Below are 20,708 nucleotides of genomic sequence, written 5' to 3' on the forward strand. Positions count from 1 at the left end.
ATGAGTGCTGAGCTTCAAGGCTTAGCCCTCCCAACCTCAACTGATTTTTAGATGCATGATACATGAACCCCAAAGAAGGAGTTTTGATGAGGGCTGAGCTTCAAAGCTGAGCCCTCCCATCCTCAACTAATTTTTAGATGCTCAATGAACACTGGGGGAATTTCTGAATGGAGCCAAAGTGGCAGCAAAAAGGAAATTGGATTAGGTGTCAGCAACCTGTATCTCCATTCCATCCCAGGAGCTATCTGGTAGTAATAATAATAATAATACTTGTTAAGCACTCACTATGTGCTAAGCACTGTACTGGGGTAAATGCAAGGTCAGGTTGGACATAGCCCCAGTCCCACATCGGGTTTAGGGTCTAAGTAGGAGGGAGAATCATTTAGCCCCACTGTGATTATTTTGGAGTCTTGTTCTCCCTCTCCACAGAGATAAAAACAAGAGGAAATGGGCATAATCAATCAGTGCCATTTATTGAAAGTTTATTGTGTGCTGAGCACTGTACTATGCACCTGGGAGAGCAATAAAGTAGATACAGTCCCTGTCCTCAAGGACCTTACAATCTAGAGGGAGAAATTTTGTTTAAACATAATGAAAGTAAAGGGGCCAATTTGTGGGTGGGGGAGTAGGGGAGGCTTTGTTCTGGCAAGTTTTTTTACAGCTCTTTTTAAGGTATATTAAATAATTTAGGATTTTCCATGGACTGATAGAAACTTTGTCATTAGGGCATTTTTATTATAAAACAATTCATTTTAAATTTATTTACTGATTAAGCTGACCACAAATCCTGGTTCATTAATCAATCACTCATTGATATTTATTGGAGGCTTACTGTGAACAGAGCTCTGTACCTAGCATTAGGGAGTCAACTCTGGCAATTTTAGAACAGTAAAGAAATGTTCTGGAATTGAAACTGTCCTCACCTGCACTGGTCTTTATATGAACTTGTCCACTTAAGCTGTTTGGAATTACATGTCTGGGCTGGACCATGCCTGCACCTGTTCAATTTAGATCCCACAGTTTTTAAGGCCTTGCATTATTCGTGCTGGGACATCTTTTGGACTCAATCATCTATTCTGACCGTCTAGTTATGTATCTATCTGTATTTATAGTTACACTGTGTGTGTGTGTGCGTGTGTGTGTGTGTGTGTGTGTGAGTTTTCCCCATTCCTGTAAATCTGTGAGCAGGGGACTTCTTTATTCTGTACTTCCCAAACACCTAGTATAGTGCACTCTACCAGGTAGGTGCTCAGATAAATGTTCATCTCTTTTTTCCTCCTCCTCCCAAGCACCTGGTATAGTGCACTCTACCAGGTAGGTGCTCAGATAAATGTTTATCTCTTTTTTTCCTCCTCCTTCTCCTCTTTTCTTTCCTCTCTTCCTTATCATCATTGAGAGAGAAGGGGAAAGGGAAGTACACAAGCTTCAGATGGGGGGGTCTTCGTGTCTTGTTTTTCCTCAAATATAATATGGTCAACGTATCTCAAAAGGAGAATGCTCTAATAGTGAGTGTAGTTAAACCATGAGGGAGGTTAGAGAGGCTCTTTCTCTAGAGAGCTTCTTAAAGTAGCAGCAATTCTCATCTCAGATGGTTTAAATGGGGTCCTGTCTGAAGGCTGGGGATTGACTAGATGATCTCTTAAGTCTCTCTTGGCCCTGTGCTTCTAGGATCAACAGGAGTATGACATAAAAGAGAGAGGAAGTAATCTCCTTAATACACCTGACATACTTGTCATACTTAATACACTGGGCACAGCATTCTTGGCAGCCTGCTGGATCCAATCTGAGGCTCCCCATGTTAATAAGAGAGATAGATGGGATTTGGACAGATTCAGGGGAGAGCAATTAAAATGATCAGAGTCAGAGAATGATCCTGGGGAATTGCACTTTTGAGGAAAGGTTATTGGAGTTAGGATTATTTATTCTGGAGAAGAGAATGATGGGGGAGGGGGAGAAGGGAGGTCCATGCTCTGAATCCTGGGAGGTCACAGTGAATGTGGTCAATTGGCTATCTCAAAAATAATTAGATTGAGGAGGATGACCAGAATGGCCTAGGGGAAAGATCATGGGTCCCGAGGTTCTAATCTGACTACTACTGGCCCTCTGTGTGACCCTGGGCAAATCATTTAACCTCTCTGGGTCTGAGTTTCCTCATCTCTAAAATGATAAGATAACTGCACTCCCTACCTCTTAATTTATGAGCCATGTGAGGAGCAGGTCCTGTATTTGACCTGATTATCTTGAATCTACTCCCGAAGCTTCACACATATCAGTGCTTAATTAATGTCATAACTAACTGAGCAGTAGTTTTCTATTTTCACCAAAAACAGGAAAAGACAAAATAGTCTTAAATTACAGTAAGAAAGATTTGAGCATGATCCTAAAGAACTTTCTGATGCACAGATCTATAGCTCTTTGAGGATCAGTTCCTTTCAGAGGAAGTGCAATCCCTTTACCAGAAGAGATTAGGTCAGAGAGTTATTTTAATTCCTTAGTCTAGTGACTGAGACTAAATGACCTTTTGAGCTCCACCTCAGGTTCTGCGGTTCTATGAATCTGTAACTTTGATTTACAAATTTGGAACCCAAATCCGATGATCTCCTTAAAATATATGCAATTTTATTTTGCTCTGGGCAACTTTAATTTGCTATAACTCATAGAGGGAATATTCCACCTATTTTCATTAATATGACAAGGAAGGTACATGGCAACTGTTTACTTCGGTATTTTCATATTTTGGTATTATATGTAAATAATTTTTCATTGTGTTTGATAATAAAATGACCTTACATCCAGCATTTACCTATAAGAATTGCCTAAACCCCATTCTAATTGGGGAGACATTGGTCAGAGTGTGAAGGAACTACCTTTTGTGATGTCAGGAGGCTCTAGCTATCTTTATGAATGCAAAATATCAATCAATGGTATTTATTGGGCACTTACTGTATGCAGAGCACTGTACTAAGCACTTGGGAGAGTACAATAGAGAAAAGTTGAGAAGCAGCTTGGCCTGGTGGATAGAGCACAGGCTGGGAGTCAGAAGACCTGGGGTCTAATCTCAGCTCCATCTCTGCCACTTGTCTGCTGTGTGATCTTGGGCAAGCCATTTCACTTCTCTGTGCTTCAGTTGTCTTGTCTTATGCTGTCGAGTCGGTTCTGACACATAGCGACTCCGTAGACACATCTGTCCCAGAACGCCTTTCTCTCCATCTGCAACCATTCTGGTAATGTAACCAGAGAGTTTTCTTGGTGGTTTACCATAGCGTCCTTCACGCAGTTAACTTGAGTCTCCTCCCTCGACTCTTTCCCATGTGACTGTTGCCCGGCACAGGGCAGTTTTGGGGATTATGACTGGGAGCCCCATGTGGGACAGGGACTGCATCTAATCTGATTAACTTGTATCTACTCTAGCGCTTAGTACAGTGTCTAGCAAATAGTAAATTCTTAACAAATGCTATTTAAAAAAAAGGTGGTAGACATGTTCACTGACCACAAAGAGCTTAGAAACCTAGAGGATTTCAGTCACTGGGCACTCCCACGGTCTCTCCCAACCACCAATTTCTTGCCCTCCATGGCTTTAATGGCTTCTCTGAAGGGGAAGAGTGGGCATACCTATTCTTCTAGTCCAAATAAACTGCCAATAGGTAACAACTCTTAGATCTGCCACAACATTTCCCCCTTCAGCTTGGATGGAGAGTACTCGATGGACAGAACAATCCTAAAATGGCAGAGGTGATAATAGCTGTATTTATTAAAGGCTTATCATGTGCCAAATACTGTACTAAGTGAGGACTGGGGAAGATACAAGATAATCAGTCCAGATACAGTCCCTGTCCCACATGGGGTTCACAGTTTAAGCAGGAGGGAGAATGGGACTGAATCTGCATTTTACAGATGAGGAAATTGAGGGACAGAGTACTTAAATGACTTGCCCAAGGTCACACAGTATACAAGTGGCAGAACTGGAATTAAAACCAAGTTCCTCTGTTTCCCAGGTGTCTACTCTTTCTTTGAAGCTGTGGATGAATCCAGAGAGGGGACATTACTAATGCCCCTTAGAAGCAGGGGGAGAAAAAAAGCCAGTTGGGTTAAAAATCAGATATTTTTAACCCTTCATTGTTGACTTTTTTTAAAATAAAAAATCAGAATGGTTTGAGAATGTGGGATCAAGTTCATTTTTACTTAAGGGTTAATTGTCAGAGAATCAAAATCGCTTCTGTAAAACCTACATTAATTTATGAGCACTCTGCATCACACTATTTCTATACCCAGTGAGTTTACAAAGGAAGATGAAGCTAGAAGACTCAGTTATCACTGATCCCCCATTTACATTCATCAGCAATTTGGGATTTAAGGTGTCAAAATGACAGAACACAGTTCAATTCGTTCTCACACTGGAACTATGTTCATGTATATATTAGACAGCCATAAAATCTCAGAGTGCCACTATTTGAAATGATGTGTGTTACATAGGGAGAAATTTATGGCAGGATAAAGTGTAGATGCCAAGTTTTTTTTAATGATTCCATACCCTGAAAAAGGAAACAGCAGAAATGTAAGGCTGGTGAAGAGCAATGCTTCTGGATAAGAAGGAAACTTTTAGCGTTAATTGCTTGGTTCTAATTAGAAGAATATAACCTTTGGAAGAATTGGGGCTATTGTATTTGCATATATTAATATATACATGACAATTAAGTCTCTAGAGAACAGATAGTCTATGCTCCAAAAGTCTGCTTCAAAACTTGGAATAGAGGAATGAATTCTAAAAATCCTAAAGCATATTTGAACATTTCTCCTAGAGCTAGTTTTAAAGCAATATCACTCTGTCCTATTATGTTGTTAGATGTCACCAATTGAAGAAGGTACAAAGGTGAACTAGGCAATGTATTTGCTTTAGATTCTCTATTAGGCAATCAGTGCTATTTCTTCATCCCTCACTGTGCAGAACACTGTACTAAGTGCTTGGGAGAAGACAATAAAGTAGGTAGACACAATCTCTGCCCTTATGTTTGGGGAATTTTATGAGTGCTACCCATGGAGAGCTATTAATGTCATCCATGCCACTGGGCAGAATATCATTCAAGGGCCAGATTACTGTAGGTGGATCATAATATAAAGTCATTACAAGCTAACTTGTCTTTGGATGAATACTTTAACTTCAAATCCATCTACCCCTGTAATGCCTCTATTCCTCCCCTATCTTTAGCTGCCTTTAGCTCCTGCTACACCTTAGGTAATAATAATAATACTAACTGGTATCATTATTATTGTATTTGTTAAGTGCTTACTATATGTCAAGCACTGTTCTAAGCACTGGGGTAGATACAAGGTAATCAGGTTGGACACAGTATCTGTCCCACATGGGGCTTACAGTCTTCATCCCCATTTTACAGATGAGGTAACTGAGACACAGAGAAGTGAAGTGACTTGCCCAAGGTCACACAGCAGACACGTGGCAGAGTCAGGATTAGAACCCATGTCCTCTGACTTCCAGGCCCGTGCTCTTTCCACCAAGCCATACTAGTCACTAAGACTAAAAAAATACAGGTAGGGATGACTGCCCCAGCAAACTCGTCTATGACATCTCACTTCTGAACCAGTCTCTAAATCATTTCCTCCTTGCTCATTCCTTTCAAAATACTGCTCAAAGCTTACCTCCTTGAAACTTTTTCAGAATAATAGTGTCATTTCAAGAACACTGACCATTCCAGCACCCCGACATACGAACATAAGAACAAAGAGTAATAATAATGGTATATGTTAAGCACTTACTATGTGCCAGGTACTGTACTAAGCTCTGGGGTAGATATAAGCAAATCTCACTGGACACAGTACTTGGCCCACTTAGGGCTCACAGTCTCATTCCCCATTTTACACATGAGGCAATTGAGGCACAGAGAAATAAAGTGACTTGCCCAAGCTCACACTGTAGCTAAGTGGTGGAGCCGGCAGGAGAACCCAGGGCCTTCTGACTCCCAGGCCTGTGCTCTATCCACTATGCCATGCTGCTTCCTTACTCTGTGTTGGGTTATTCCAGTGGTCCATTCAGCCCAGGACTCTGTCTCGGACCCCAGGGGGAACATGACATAGCATTCATCCTCAGCTGATGCTGGTTAGTTGTTGATATGGATCTAATTGTGATATTTCTAGGAACAGAGCAAACACCAAACTCTGAGGGAAGAAAATGTTCTGAAGTACCAGTACTCAAAATGACTATTTTCTGTTTTATTCTTTTCTCTTTTTTCTACCTCCCTTTGTATTTCGGTTTAGTCATCGGTCCTAGGTGCTGACATGGTAGGTTCATAATAATAATGTTGGTATTTGTTAAGCACTTACTATGTGCAGAGCACTGATCTAAGCACTGGGGTAGATACAGGGTAATCAGGTTGCCCCACGTGAGACTCACAGTCTTAATCCCCATTTTCCAGATGAGGTAACTGAGGCACAGAGAAGTTAGGTGACTTGCCCACAGTCACACAGCTGACAAGAGGCAGGGCTGGGATTTGAACCCATGACCTCTGACTCCCAAGCCCGGGCTCTTTCCACTGAGCCATATGTGGGTACCCCCAAAAATCTGTGCATGAAAGAATGGTATCTTGATCCCTCACATCCCCACTGTGCAAGCAATAGCAATGTAGGCCACTGCAGTCATTGTGGGGATGTGGAGTTTCCTGAATTAGCTGGATAACATAATGGCCTAAATCTTGAGGGCAGAATCTCTGAGTTGATTCTCTGGAGATTTTTAGCTGCCACTGAGAATGAGGGAAGGAGCCACGAGAAGAAGCCAGTGATTTTTAATGCTCCTTCAGCCACTTGGAAAGGAAATAGAAAGATTTGGGAGTTTGGGTTTCAATGGCAAAACAAAAATATTCCATGTTATTTTTTAAAAAAACAGATCCTATCATTAACCATGAAGTAAGCAGAACATGGCAAGGAAGATGTTTCTTAATACCTGATTTTTGCTATCCCTGTCCCTATCCCTGTTGCTATTCCTAGCTTCAACCCATCCAGAAATTAAAAACGTCAGTGTTTATGCACCTCAGATACAAAGCATGAAGCACGGGTTCAACCAGTGATACTGAAAATGTGCCAATCAAACCTTGTACTTAGAGACTACAGAGGATGGGCTTTGGTCCTATTACTTTGATCAGAATTACTCTGGGAGAGAGAGAAAGTATACTTCCTTGTCGGCGACCTGAGGAAGTTTTTGAACCTTTTGGTGTGACTTCACCCTATTAACCAATAGCTTTTACTGAGCACCTCCTGTGTGCAGAGCACTGTATTAATTGCTTGGAAAGCACAAGGGAGTCATTAAACATGATTCAAGCCCCAGAGTGCAAGGCATAGCCACTCACTGAAATAAAACTGGTCTGAGAGTACTTTTCCTCTGTTTCTGGAAGTCCAAGTTCAGAATCTGATTATCTAACATTCTAATGAGAATGTAACAGCCATTTATTGAAATTATTATTATTGTAGTGCTTACTATGCATCAAGCACTGTTCTAAGCACCAGGGTAGATACAGGTTAATCAGGTCAGACACAGACCCTGTCCCCCATGGGGCTCACAGGAGGGAATAGGAGTTAATCCACATTTTACAATTAAGGAAACCGAGGCATAGAGAAGTTGCCCAAAGTCACATAGCAAGCAATTGGCAGAAATTGGGGAAAAACACCGACAATAATTAGGGAAGTAGCTTGGCCTAGTGGATAGAGGATGGGCCTGTGAGTCAGAAGGACCTGGGTCCTACTCCTGGCTCTGCCACTTAACTGCTGAGTGATCTTGGGGAAGTCATTTAACTTCTCTGTGAGCCCCATGTGGGACAGGGACTGTGTCCAACCTCATAAGCTTGTATCTATCCTAGCACTTAGTACAGTGCCTGGCACATAGTAAGCATTTGACAAATGCCAAAAAAAACCCAGCTATAATAACTAACTCTTGTTTCCAAATAATTTTGAAAAATATTTTGAGAAAAGTTCCACAGTGATTTTTTTTAGTCTTAGTGACTGATGCATTCCATTATTAGATTTGCAAATAAAACGTTATCAGTAGACAAGAGAAAGAAAGCCGGGCAGGTAAAGAGTGAAATAGATAACACAGGCTACCAACCTTAAATAATTTAACTGAAATCTACCCAGAAATATCATTTGTTCTTAATTTCAAATCCTCTTCAAAAAACATAGATTTTTGCTAATACGGAGAAAAAAATGATGATTTTATGATTCCTCCCTTCTCTTCTGACAGTTTGTCCTGCATCAGTATTATCAGCAACAGCATTTATTTCCTCTCTCTAGACTATAAACTCGCTGTGGGCAGGAAACGTGTCTGCTAATTTTGTTGTATTATACTCTCCCAAGCACTTAGTACTGTTCTGCACATAGTAAGCACTCAATAAATACCACTGATTGATTGATTATTGTTTACATTAAATAAACAGCATTGCCTAGTGGAAAGATCATGGGCCTTAGAGGCAGAGGACTTGGGTTCTAATCCCAGCTCTTCCACTTGCCTGCTGGGTGACCTTGAGCAAGACACTTAGCTTCTCTGTTCCTCCATTTCCTCATATGTAAATGGGAATTCAAAAGATACAATCCCTGACCCTGAGAATTTCATAACCTAATGGAGAAAACAGGCAGTTGTATATTACAGAATAGTTAAAAGATAAAAATCAAATGCCAAATATAAAACAAAATATAAAATGGCAAGTATTTACAAGGAAAACAGAAAAGCACATAATAATGGAGCTATAAGTACAAGTTTTTGGTACTTTGCTCAAGTGCTGTGCAGAGCACACAATATTGAGTGCTCAATAAATGTTCAATAATTTATTGGTTGGTTGATTGAAATGGCCACAAAGAGGCTATGAGAGAGAAAAGGCCAGCAGCAAATATCAGAGTCAGAAGAGTAGGTCAGTTTACCTACTGGTGTAAATGTAAGGGAATAAAGTATAAATCCATAAGCCTTCCTCCCTGACATTATGGCCTGGTGTTCTTTAGTAAGAGGAAGTGGATGGTCTCAGCTATCACAACTTCCTCAGGAAATTTAAGTATTCTTCTTGGGCATTTGGGAGTATCCCACTCTCAACCATATATTCCTTTCATCTTCCCTCTGCACATAGGCTAGAAAGAACATGAAACAGCCTTAAATTACTGGGTGAGGAGGATAGAGTCTAGAATTCCCTCTTCCCATATGTTAGGCAGACAAATAGCAACCCCGCCTAATCTTGTATGTCTTGACTTGATACTGCCCTGAAAGGGGGCTTATAGCCATAAGTAGAAATTAGGCTGAAATGATAAAAATCAATAAAAATGCCAGGATTACCTGTTCATAACAAAATCTGTCCCTCGGGGAGGTTTTGTAGTCAGTTTGGGATCGATTAATTTTATCAGACACAACTAGTCCATTTTGTACAATATAATCTAAGGTAATTCATTCATTCATTCATTCAATAGTATTTATTGAGCGCTTACTATGTGCAGAGCACTGTACTAAGCGCTTGGGATGAACAAGTCGGCAACAGATAGAGACAGTCCCTGCCGTTTGACGGGCTTACAGTCTAATCGGGGGAGACGGGCAGACAAGAACAATGGCACTAAACAGCGTCAAGGGGAAGAACATCTCGTAAAAACAATGGCAACTAAATAGAATCAAGGCGATGTACAATTCATTAACAAAATAAATAGGGTAACGAAAATATATACAGTTGAGCGGACGGGTACAGTGCTGTGGGGATGGGAAGGGAGAGGTGGAGGAGCAGAGGGAAAAGGGGAAAATGAGGCTTTAGCTGCGGAGAGGTAAAGGGGGGATGGCAGAGGGAGTAGAGGGGGAAGAGGAGCTCAGTCTGGGAAGGCCTCTTGGAGGAGGTGATTTTTAAGTAAGGTTTTGAAGAGGGAAAGAGAATCAGTTTGGCGGAGGTGAGGAGGGAGGGCGTTCCAGGACCGCGGGAGGACGTGACCCAGGGGTCGACGGCGGGATAGGCGAGACCGAGGGACGGCGAGGAGGTGGGCGGCAGAGGAGCGGAGCGTGCGGGGTGGGCGGTAGAAAGAGAGAAGGGAGGAGAGGTAGGAAGGGGCAAGGTGGTGGAGAGCCTTGAAGCCTAGAGTGAGGAGTTTTTGTTTGGAGCGGAGGTCGATAGGCAACCACTGGAGTTGTTTAAGAAGGGGAGTGACATGCCCAGATCGTTTCTGCAGGAAGATGAGCCGGGCAGCGGAGTGAAGAATAGACCGGAGCGGGGCGAGAGAGGAGGAAGGGAGGTCAGAGAGAAGGCTGACACAGTAGTCTAGCCGGGATATAACGAGAGCCCGTAATAGTAAGGTAGCCGTTTGGGTGGAGAGGAAAGGGCGGATCTTGGCGATATTGTAGAGGTGAAACCGGCAGGTCTCGGTAACGGATAGGATGTGTGGGGTGAACGAGAGGGACGAGTCAAGGATGACACCGAGATTGCGGGCCTGCGGGACGGGAAGGATGGTCGTGCCGTCCACGGTGGTAGAGAAGTCTGGGAGCGGACCGGGTTTGGGAGGGAAGATGAGGAGCTCAGTCTTGCTCATGTTGAGTTTTAGGTGGCGGGCAGACATCCAGGTGGAGACGTCCCGGAGGCAGGAGGAGATGCGAGCCTGAAGGGAGGGGGAGAGGACAGGGGCGGAGATGTAGATCTGCGTGTCATCTGCGTAGAGATGGTAGTCAAAGCCGTGAGAGCGGATGAGTTCACCGAGGGAGTGAGTGTAAATGGAGAACAGAAGAGGGCCAAGAACTGACCCTTGAGGAACTCCAACAGTTAAAGGATGGGAGGGGGAGGAGGCTCCAGCGTAGGAGACCGAGAATGATCGGCCAGAGAGGTAAGAGGAGAACCAGGAGAGGACAGAGTCCGTGAAGCCAAGGTGAGATAAGGTACGGAGGAGGAGGGGATGGTCGACAGTGTCAAAGGCAGCAGAGAGGTCAAGGAGGATCAGAATGGAGTAGGAGCCATTGGATTTGGCAAGAAGGAGGTCATGGGTGACCTTAGAGAGAGCAGTCTCGGTAGAGTGGAGGGGACGGAAGCCAGATTGGAGGGGGTCTAGGAGAGAATGGGAGTTAAGGAATTCTAGGTAATATCACTTCTAACGAAGAGAGGAAGCAGTTTGAGATTTTCCCAAACCAAATCTATTTAAGGCAATTAAATCCTCCCTCCACAATCCATTACAGAAATGGGATTTTTATAAAAGGCTTCCAAAATTCTCACTCTTGATGAAACTTGGCTCCCAAATTTGGTGTACACTGAGGTCCTTAAAGGGGGTGCTCCAATTCTAAAGGGGCATTAAATCCATGCACTCTAGTACAAATTGATATGATCAATAATTTCTACCAGAAAAGGTCCAAGTGTCCAGAATTTAAGCAACTAATGATCTGAAATGTTGCTGTGCCTCGGAGCACTAGCATTTATGTTCTGATTTGCTGTTATCGTTGGGGGAGAATGAGCGGAAGCCAGATCAGAGTTAGAACATAGACCTCTGTGCTCCATTATTTGGTGACTTGAGCACACATTAAACCATTCAAACAAAACCAATGCCTGTCATTTGGTATTCTTGTATATAACCAAGTAGGATGGGGCTCATTGTTCTCACCAAACAGCCTTTCCTCTGGACTGGAGGAAGAAGAAATGTGATTAGCGATTTCCTTTTACAAAACATCTACATAAATTGCAGCAATATTACTGGCAAAATTACACAATTTACTACTAAAAAAGATAGGAAGAAACCATGTTATCCCTCTATCATCACCGCATTTACTTTTCTGAGGTATTTTGAGTGAGGCGATTAAAAGGAAAGGAACGGCAATATTTTAGCCATCTCGATACCTAGAAGATTTCTATTATTTGTACTAGGGACCGTTTTCCTTGGTTGATTGGTTGACAATATCCAAGGGATAATTTTAGGTCTTGAAGAATTAAACACAGGTCTATTTTTATGAGCTGGGACAGATTGGAAACCGTTCTTTCAGCTTGTTGAAGTGAAATTGGAAATGAAAACAATGTGTGTCATATGAGGGACAAGTGTCATGAAGCCCATCTGAATTATACTTCATACCCCTCTTTATAGCCTAATGTTGAACTATATCCATTTTCCTGGCAGAATTGCACCCATCAAAACCAAGTTATTGACACTTACGTCTCGGATATAAATCAGATCAGGCAGCCAAAGTAAAGAAGGTGGTTTTCGGAGAGAGAGTGGATGATGGAATGGAATAATGTATTTGTTTTTCACCTCTAGGATATTGCTTTAATATCACCCAGAAACAATGGCAGAAAATCATTCCAATTAAATGGTCTTAAAATAAGATATAAAACAAATTCAGGTGATCTCATTCTGTCTGGTGTGTCAAGAGTCAGCACTGCAAAATTGAGCAGAAATAGTTTAAATTTAGCTGTCTTCATAGATATGTATAAGGACTGAGCGGGTAGAAATTGGATTTGCTTTGCTGGAGTCAATTAAGGAAGAGTCTCAACAAGTCAGGGTTGAAGTGCAGCGACAGGGCACTGGGAATTCTGTGGGTATTGATTGGCACCAGCAGAGGCATAAATAAAGCAAAGGATTCTGGTTTCTGGAATTTATTTTCAACAGCTGAGGAATAACACAGAGATAGGAATGATAGTCATAAAAAAAAGACAAACAGCAAAAAAGGGAAGCGGCTGTGAAGATCAGCTCTCGGGTATCCACTATCTCATAATAATGGTCTCTGGGAGGATAATCTGTTCTGAACAGCCCCTGTGCTAGGGTTCACACTCTTCTGGCCCCCTTCTCTTCATCTAGGCTGTTTAGCATCAACCTCTTGTATTGGCTGCTCAAAAAACTGAGTCATCTGGACATGGTTTCAATTTGCTCTATGTGGGTACTGATCGCGTCTACCATCTCTACTGTACTTTCCCCAAGTGCTCAGTACAGTGCTCTGCACACACTAAGAGCTCAATAAAGATGATTCTTTGAATGACTGAAAGCATCCCCTTCCTTTTCATACTCAGGATGTCAGTCACTTCACTAGCCTGATCTGGGTATCCAGGAGTCCCAGGAATAATTAGCAAATGATGATGATGCCATTTGTTAAGCACTTAGAATGTGCCAGACACTGTTCTAAGTGCCAGAATAGTACAAGCTAATCAGGCTGGACACAGTCCATATCCCATATGGGGCTCACAGCATTAATCTCCATTTTACAGATGAGGTAACTGAGGTCCAAAGAAGTGTCTAAGGTCACACAGCCGACAAGTGGCGGAGCCAGGATTAGAACCCATGTCCTTCTGACTCCCAGGCCCGTGCTCTATCCACTAGGCCATACTGCTACTAAATGGAAGAGGCGTGAGGGGCAGATGGGCACAGAGAGAAGGGCAGCAGGCAAACCTGCCACCGTCCCATCAATAGCAGGGTTAGATGGGTGATTCAGTTTACGTTGCTCATTATCAAATGGAATTCAGCTGAACAGTCAGGCATCTCTGAAATAGACGGACCAACAAAAGAGGTTAAAAAAATGAGACTTCTAGGTCAAAGGATCATGGAAGTAGATAATCTGACAGTCTTTAAATGTTGTTGAGTAATATGGTAACAGTGAAGGTATACCACACAACCCATTTGATGTTTTGCTAAAACTGAGAAAATAAGTTTAAGGAAAAGGACTAGAACACTTCAGCTTAACATCCTGAACTTTAGAGCAAGTAGACTACAGTACAGATGAGATACCCAAATAGTCCCCAAAATACTAAATAAGACTATTTCATACCCCATAATATCTTCTCTATGTTCATAGGGACATCATGGGTAAGAGTTGGAATTATGACCTCTGTCACAAGAGTACTGTGTACATTCACAATTGTGCATTCAAAATTGAAAGGCACACAGTAATTCTGAGAGGAAAGAATTACTGCAGTCCATGTAGGAAGGAAGAAAGAGCCAGAGACTCTCTCTGTTACAGAGCAAGAAATCTGCATGGACCAAATGCACAGTTGTGTTAACGGTGTTGTTTATGTTAAAAAATAGGTCATCTGCCCAAACTCATTTGTGATCACAGGAGCAAGATGAGAAAAGATGAGGTTCCCCAAGCCCCACTTTGCACAGATTCACACTTCTACCAGAACACTGTATTGGAAACATTTCTCTAGATATTAGAAATATTAGGAAAATATTAGAAATACATTTCTTCAAAAATATATTCACAACTATATATCTTGAAGTCAACATACTTTCATTTAATCCAAGGCTCTGCAGTCAGCCTGAAGGATTTGTAGAAGAGTTACAGGGCTTTTGATTTTTAGGTCTGGGTATAACAATAAGATTGAGATGGGAGGAAAAGTAGATGAATTACAGGACTGAGATTTAAAAATAGCCCTCTCTTTATCCTTTCCTAATGAGGATGTTTTCTCTTCTATTATTAACTATTCTGGCAATGTTCCCTATCCTAATTTACCAAAAAAAGATCCCAAGCCCTGAATTTCATAACAATGCAAAAATGTCATCCTCCACTTATTCGCAAAACAAGAAGATTTTACCAAATGGAGTATGTGGTCATAACAATTAGTTAACAACTCAGAGAAGCCTGAAGCTCTTAGCTTGACGGTGAAAGATTGGGTTTATGGCCTAATGATCTTCTTCATGATTTCTGATTGGCTTGGAAGTTGAGTGATTAACACTTCAGGTCTACTCTTTGCATCTTAAGTAAAGGAAGTGCATAACTTGAACACGCATTCTGATTTGGTTTTTGTTTCTTTATGTGTTCCTAACATAACTGTAAGTGGACCTTTTTATCTAGAAAACAATGATTCCCAGACTAGAGTCCAAAGGTAATTGCAGTCATCTATATGTAACAGCATAGGAAACAATAGTATAGTATAGTTTCTTATTTAGTAGACTTTGAAATTTATAGACTAATTATGGCCACAGAAAAGCTACCTTTCCCAATATTTTTTATTTAGAGTCACATTTTCACTCACTGGTTTTCCCCCTCCTGTGTCACAGGGACAATGTTAAGTAGAGGTAAGTATGCCCATGTCTTTAGTGCCTTGCTGGACCAGTGGATGTGTCTTCAGTGTCTCTGCTGAGTGATTTTATTCCTTCTAGACTGTAAACTCATTGTGGGCTCAGAACGTGTCTCCCAACTCAGTTATATTGTGCTCTTCCAAGCGCTTAATAAGGTGCTCTGCACACAATAAGTGCTCAATAAATGCAATTGATTGAATCATCCAAGAGTCTCCCCACTCTGCACCCAAAAGGTAAGCAGATGCATCCAGTGCTGCCGAATTCCAAAACTGGAAAAGGGTTTCTCCCTTCCATACTGCCCCTAACAAACATTGGTGTATTGTAAGTGTGTAACAAATAATGCAATTATTACTGTTATCATTATTAAAAAAAACAAACACTGTTAAGCTTTGGGATAGGTACAAGTTTATCAGGCCAGACAAAATCTCTGTCTCACATGGGGCTCTCTCTCAGTAGGAGAGAGAAAAGGTATTGACTCCACTTTATAGATGAAGGAACTGAGGCCCAGAGAAGTTAAGTAACAAGCAAGCAAGTTAGGATTAGAATCCAGGTCTTCTGACTCCCAACCCATGCTCTTTCCAGCAGACCACATTTCTGTGACCTATAGGTGCCAAGTCCATGGTATCTTTTTTGTGCTGGACTCCCAGATGTGTTCATCATAGGTTTTTGGACAAGAGCTGAGTTTCCAATCCAGACAAATCATCCCCCAAATCTTGGTTTTCAGACTTGCAAGCTCCTTAAAGACTTCTTTTTCCCCAGTCTCCAAGCTCTCTAAAACACCTCGTCACTTTCTGCCCTTGCTCTCAAGACAAATCTGTGTTTCATATGATTGGTTAATTGGTTTCTGTCCCCATTTCACTTTCTGGATTTTTATAATGCTTTTTCCATGTTACTTTCCTAGTCACCATCCCAGAACTATTCAATGGGGGAATCTCCCTAGCTTTGGGAGATTTAGAAGCCAAATTTTGCTTTTCATCTACCAAGAAGCAGAAACACAGAAAATAAAGTGGAAAGTTTTGAGCAGCAGTTTGGCTTGGTGGGAAAGAAATTGATGTTGCCTTTTTTTGGATGAGGCGTTCTCCACGGTATGTCGTACAGGAATAAAAGCATGACACAAGACAGAACAAAGATGGGTTTTACAAGCTGAGAAGAAATTCTGACAAGTACAATTTTTTTAAGGTAATCATAGCTCTAATGTTCAAGGTTGACAACATGGAGTGTCTACATCGTAGAAAGCCTGGGGAGAAAGGAACGGGAAAATAAAATGCTTTTTTATTGTTGTCTTTGGAAAAGAAATTAAAAAGGGGGGTTCTCACCTTTGAACGAATTGTCTTTATCCTCCTCCCTCTCCTTACTCCTGCTTGACAGAATGGTTCTGCATTTGACAGATACCAGCCATATGATAATACGGTTTCTCATAGCCGTTTAGAAACTTTGTTTTCACTGGAGAGACACAGTAGACACAATTTTGGGTTTATTATTAAAGGCAAACTCACATCCCCCAATGGTTTTTAAAAATCTCCATGCCAGAATGTGGTATTTTAAAGCATTCCCATTTCACATAATTGGATGCGTGTGGCATAGCAAAAGGATGTTAGTTTCAGCAAATATAAGAATTAATGCAATTTATTCTAGAGAGTCTCACAGGAGAGATATAGATTTCATGCATAATTTTAAGGAAGATAAGACTGTTGAAGTCAGTCAGGACTCTTTGCATCTTGCTTTAAGAACCACTGACCTGAATGCAGGCAGTAAAATAAAGATGGGTTTGGAAAAAAAAGTCATCCTATTAATATTCATCTTGTATTTAAATTGGGCCCAATTATCATCATTGGGAATATGTGTTATACATTTATAGCTTCCTGGGATTGTTAATCAAATAATTAGTGAAACTCAATCAGTTCCTTGCATAATGCATACTGATAGCATTTTAAATGAAGTGCCAGAATAGTGAAGGCAAGATATTTGTATTCCAACAGATCTTCCCAGCATCCTCAAATGGCTAGTTGGATGCAGTTTTGAATTTCAAGAAAAATGAGACATTAGGCCATCTAGTCCATTTGCAGAGTTGGGCCCTCCTTCATCCCATGTCTCTGCTGTGTGACCTTGGGCAAGTCACTTTACTTCTCTGGGCCTCATTTGCCCTATCTGCAAAATAGGAACTGAGACTGTGAGCCCCATGTGGGACAGGGACTGTGTCCAACCCAATTTGCTTGTACCCACCCCAGAGTTTAGTACAGTGCCTGGCACATAGTAAGTGCTTAACAAATGCCATTATTATTATCCTATGGATTAGAATTGATTTTCACACCCAGTATGTTAAAGGTGCTTGGTGCTGTTAGACTGTAGACTTTAGACCCTAAGCCTCTCTCTGGACTCTAAGCTCAATTTGGTTAGGGAAAGTGTTTGCCAACTCTGTTGTACTGTACTCTCCCAACAGCTTAGTACTGTGTTCAGTAAACACCATCAACTCATTGACCCAAATTGAGATGCCATAACACCTGGTGGAAAACTACAGACATTTGTGTTTTCAAACATCTGAAGCTAATTCCTCTTTCTTCACCAATCCTGGCATGTTGGAATGGGCAATGAATCTGTTGACTGGATGATCGAGCTTAACAGGGCTAAAGCAACTTCCTTTTGATGCAAAGGAAGCAGCAGCAGGTAGACAAGCTGGCCGATGCAATGCAACCATCAGAAATTCTTATCCCACCCCACCACAGCCTTGCTCTGGTAAACTCCAGTCGTTCCATCCTTTAGTGGTTGGGGATCAAAGTCACCTACAAGCAGAACATATTTGCCCAAATGAGAGAAACTGCTCCCTTATCCCCTGCTTATGCATTTTTTAATGGTATTTGTTAAGCGCTTTCTAAGTGTCAGGCATTCCATTAAGTACTGCATTCTCCAAATAATCCATCCACCCCCCTACACAATGTGCCAGATTGAATCATCCCAAATAGCCAGCTTTAGACTTATATTTCTATCAATTTTGCATAGTTTGCTTGTTCGATTTTCTATACTCTATTACAATTGCAAGCTACAGTTTTCCTCCTTGATTAAGTGTTTGTATATCATTTATGTTGACTTGTCTCTCCCATCGTAAGCTTGTAATTGTAAGCTTCTCAAGGACCTAGACCATATCTTCTGCTTCTATTGTACTCTCCCAAGAGTTAGGTCCAGTGCTCTGTACACTGTAGACTTCAAATACTACTACTGACTGATTGATAAGGTAGCTTGGAGAGACAATCTAAATACCTAGAAATTTAGGGGCTATGTATAGATAACTCAGAAAACTAGGGACGTAAGTAGGAATACAACCTGTTCACCCAACTTCTAGGTTGATGGTTACATTAGAGACATCTCTAAGGATAGCTCTGTAAAGCATAGGCGTGGACAAAGCATAGTATGTGAATTAAAAAAGTGCTGTCATGCATTTCTAGAGCTCAAGGTAATTACACTTGGAACAAAATGGCAAAAGCAATATCCATAATGATTCCCTCATACTGAGACGCTCCGGATGCGGCGGGTAAAAATGTAATGATATTAAGCAACTAAAATTCAGACAGCATAAAATAAATACAATAGTCATAAAACTCAGAGATTCTGATGACTGGATGCACTGATCCAGGGCACTCCTGAAAACAAGTAAGTAGAGTCAAGCATCTGGAAACAAATATCAATTTCCCCAGTCACTGAAATCCAACTTAACAGTCAACATCATTTAAACTGGCAAAACAGGTATCTCTAACTAGTACAGGAGCAGACTTACAACCCTAGAAGAATAGCCTTTTAGCTACTGAATTAGCTTGTTAAATAAGAAATGTTGTGTTACTCTCCCTAGGAAGAAAAAAAAAGGTAACTCATGTAACTGGTCAGAAGGAATTTTAGATTGTAAAAGCTGGGTTTTTTTGTTTTTCTTTCTTATGGCAATTGTTAAGGGTTTACTGCGTGTCCTAAGGACTGGGGTTAGTTTAAATTAATTGGGCTATATACAATCCCTGTCCCACATTGGGCTCACAATCTAAATAGGATGGAGACCAGGTAATAATAATAATAGTAATGGTATTTGTTAAGCACTTACTATGTGCCAAGCACTCGAATGCCCATTTTACAGTTGAGGAAACTGAGACGCAGAGCTGCTAAGTGGCTTGCCCAAGGTTGCCCAGCAAGCAAGTGGCAGCACTAGGATTAGAACCTAAGTCTTCTGGTCCCAGACTTGTGCTTTACGCACTAGGCCTCTCTTCTTCCAAGAGCAGGAGACATTAGTATTCCAAAATCTAAGGTCAAAGTCTATGAATTCAACTTCAGCCATTTCCTTGGGAGAAGTGAAATGCTTCCCCAAGCCCATTCTCAAGATTTTGGGGAAGGCTGCTTCAAATGGCTCAAACTGGGACATTCCCATAGGATAGGATAAGCAGGATGAGCTTCCATGGGCCTCACTTCCTTCAAAAGGTCCCTGCTCCCTTCTCTCTCTCCCTCTCCCTCCTCTTTTTCCAATTTTTCTTCCTATTCCCTCCCAACCTCTCTCTTCTTTCCCCTCCTCCCGGCCCTCTTCTTCCTCCTCCCCCCTCCATCCTCTTCCCCCTCTCCCTCCTTTCATTCTTTTCCCATTTTGCTTGCCTTTCCCGAAGGCAAGTGATCTTTCTTTCACTGAGCATTTGCTGCCTGGCAGAGAGCATGATCTCATGCCATGGGAAAGGATTAACTCATTTATTAGCATTTAAAGGGCATTTTTTAAGGATTACTTGGATTGCGGATGCTATTAGTTTGCAATCATGTTTGCTTCTCACTGGCACGTGCTGGCTCCTCCCAAGATCCTTTTGGGAATGAAATGATATTCGCTTGAATATTGGATTATAAAAATCATGGATTTCTGTCCCTCAGAGGAATGCCCTCATGAGACGCACAGATACCTTTCACAAAGGTACCTGGGGAACCGTGGTGATGAAATGCTTCTCTGCCAAGCATTAACATAAAATCTATAAAGGCAACATCCACCCTGGCAAATGTTTTTTAAACAAAACCTGCATTCTGGCACACCGATTTTCCAAATGGATGTCTCTCAGGTGGCAATTTGAAAAGCAAATGTATTTCTTTGGCAGACATTTTCAGATGGATGTGCATGCTCTGAGCCTGTAGCAAAGGACACATTTGCTTTGGGGGAGGACGAGTAAGAATAGGCTTTTCCTGGAGAAAGGCTACATGGTAGTTTAACTGTGAAAGAGCAGATATTTCAGTTTTACTGTTCTTTGGACCTGACACTGACCCCTGACCCCCACTGCCCACTGTTCTGCAGTATATCACACAGAGGTTCATCTCTGACACAGAGCATCACCAAGCCCATAGCCCTGGGCAGGAAGAAAAGGGGAGAACTGAGGAGGATGAAAGATATGAGAAGGTCCCCTTCTCCTCATGAAGGAAAAATAAGAAAACTGGAAATGTCTGTACAACAACCTGCTCTGTACACTCAATAACAAATTATTGTTAGGTTGCCACCTGACAACTGATTTAGGCTTCACTATTTGGGTCATGAGTTCTTAGAGAACAGAAATAAATAAAACACGAGTTTTCTATGAATAAATTCTGAGATGAATATATTTAAGGGTTGAACTCTTTTTATATGAATACTGCATTCAGAATTCTAAAATCATAAACCAAGAAATATAGCATAGCAACTTGTGCAGTTAGATTAATTGTGTCGGGGAATCGCC

The sequence above is a fragment of the Ornithorhynchus anatinus genome, chromosome X1 (genome assembly GCF_004115215.2).
Source record: "Ornithorhynchus anatinus isolate Pmale09 chromosome X1, mOrnAna1.pri.v4, whole genome shotgun sequence".
Lineage (NCBI taxonomy): Eukaryota > Metazoa > Chordata > Mammalia > Monotremata > Ornithorhynchidae > Ornithorhynchus > Ornithorhynchus anatinus.